This window comes from Megalopta genalis, unplaced genomic scaffold, assembly GCF_051020955.1.
Source record: "Megalopta genalis isolate 19385.01 unplaced genomic scaffold, iyMegGena1_principal scaffold0061, whole genome shotgun sequence".
Classification (NCBI taxonomy): Eukaryota; Metazoa; Arthropoda; class Insecta; order Hymenoptera; family Halictidae; genus Megalopta; species Megalopta genalis.
The window spans coordinates 25,001-27,500 of NW_027476130.1; the positions used below are offsets into that span (position 1 = coordinate 25,001).

Below are 2,500 nucleotides of genomic sequence, written 5' to 3' on the forward strand. Positions count from 1 at the left end.
CTTTCGGTCGGTCTCGACGACGATGCCACCGGAGTGGATGCGTCGGACCGACTTAATTCGGATCGCCTCCTTCGCTGGTTTAACGAGCGACAGAACAGTAACCTTCGTAACTTCGCTGCTCTGTCCTTTTTCCTTCGGCGGGAAGATTTTTACCACATGCTGCGATTGTGGCCGTCTCCCCGCTTCCGGAGAAGCTCCTTTGCAGTCGACTTTGTTCACATGGGCGTAAGTCGACTGCGCGGCGTTGCAGGCCGTCTTCGGGAGAGTTCCCTTGGACGGCCCTGGTCGCATCGCACTCATTACGGCAGGACGCGCTTTTAGGTCCGCCCTGACCGCGGCGAGCTGCCCTTCGACGAAGCTATTCCGTTGAATAAGCTCCTGGACCAGCTCGTTGAGTGCCTCAACCTCGGCGAGTATCTTTGACCCGGACTCCTTATTGACTTTCGACTCAGGTCGAAAGCAAAAGGTCCGTATTTCGGACACTCGCCTAAAGGCTTCGTCTCTTACGAGATCGAGAGGCCGTACCTTCTGCCCGGAGAACGTCCCCTTCGGTCTCCTGGCCCGGTTTACTGCGGCCTTGCCGGTGGGTGCGCCCGGCTTGGCTCGCTTTGACTTTTTGGTGACGGTTTGCCAACCGTCACCAGTAGGGTCCTCGACACGCTCGGGTGCCGACTGCACCTTCACGAGTGACGTGTCTCCGACTCGTTCGATTACTTCCACGTTGGGCTCGGTTTTCACCGAGACCGCTCGCGTGGGAGTCACACATCTTTGCAAGATCACACGAGGATTGGCGATATTAATCACCTTCCCGGATCTTGTCTTTCTCACAGACGCGGGGGGACTGACAGCTGCATTTGCAGTTCCCGCGTCTGCGGCGACGGCTTCACTCCGAGTAGGAGCTGGACCCGTCGTCTTTGGACGCTTAGTTTTTTGTTCATTATTTTTATTCAGACCCATAATGTGTCTTGGTCTTTCATCCAGTGCGCTCCCCGGCCACCACCGACCCACACAATTTGGAACCCGCCAAAGGCTGGGTTAGGGCTACGCACCGAATATAGTCTGCTGGCTGGGTCGGTTTCCTTACCCAGCCCGCGTCCTCGCCCAGCAGAACCCACTTGCCCGAAGCGTGTGGTCGTTCCAAGCCGATTGACTGGACCAGGGCTGCTTTTCTCGTCCAGCCGCCCATCTAGCCGAAGCAGAGGCCAAAGGTACGTGTTGGGGACGTCTCACCCGCAGGAGAGGGCCCCCTCAGATCCCAGGATCCTCTTTTCCGACGACAAGGGTCGCCACGCACGGCAAACACGTGGGAGACAGCAGTCGGAGAGGCTGCCTCTTCCTCTCCACCACACTTCGTTCAGTTCGCTGCGTATTTAAGAACACGAGCTATCCAGCGGTACCTTTTTCGTGGAGGCTCAAGTGTGGCTAGGGCACGTTTGCCCCTTGCGGCCTGGGTTGCCCAGGGGATTGATTGCATCCCATGTATTCCTGAGCCCAGCGGAGTGTTGTCTAGTGGCGTGTTCCGCCCACGAAAAACGGTCTGAAAAACCGTTTAACGTAAACTGGGGAACTGATGCCACGAGTGACAACAGTTCCCCAGTCGGAAGTCATACAGCACATACAGTGCTGTACAAAGAACACGCCACAGCCCGTATGCTAAATCAGGGCCTCGCCATTATGCGAAGTACTACATGTACGACGCACTGACGGTCTCTAATGCCTTCATCGCCGATACACCCATCGACTCGGCCGATCAACCCTCCTACGCGAGGGCTAGTTCGGGGGTTATCTCCCGCCCTGGGTGGCCACAGACCGCCACCGCCAGTAGATAGGGACAGATGGGAATCTCGTTAATCCATTCATGCGCGTCACTAATTAGATGACGAGGCATTTGGCTACCTTAAGAGAGTCATAGTTACTCCCGCCGTTTACCCGCGCTTTTTTGAATTTCTTCACGTTGACATTCAGAGCACTGGGCAGAAATCACATTGCGTCAACACCCGTGGGGGCCATCGCAATGCTTTGTTTTAATTAGACAGTCGGATTCCCCTAGTCCGTGCCAGTTCTGAGCTGAGCGTTGAATGGCGGCCGAAGAGGACGACCGCACCGATGGGAAACGCCACGGAAGCCTCGCAGCAAGGAAGATCCGCGGGAGGCCAAGGCACGGGACCGAGCTCGGATCCCAGCCACGAGAGCCGTTCACCTCGCCCAGGCCCGGCACGTCAGCCAGACCCGCTTCCCGACCAAGCCCGACACGCCCCGCTCCTCAGAGCCAATCCTTATCCCGAAGTTACGGATCCAATTTGCCGACTTCCCTTACCTACATTAATCTATCGACTAGAGGCTCTTTACCTTGGAGACCTGCTGCGGATATGGGTACGAACCGGCGCGACACCTCCACGTGGCCCTCTCCTGGATTTTCAAGGTCCGAGGGGATGATCCGGACACCGCCGCAACTGCGGTGCTCTTCGCGTTCCAAACCCTATCTCCCTGCTAGAGGTTT

General features: G+C 57.0%; 1 pseudogene; it reads right to left on the reverse strand.

Annotated features, from left to right (window-relative positions):
• The window catches only part of LOC143261667 (large subunit ribosomal RNA), a 6,886-nt pseudogene that overhangs the window by 2,101 nt on the left and 2,285 nt on the right, over positions 1–2,500 (reverse strand).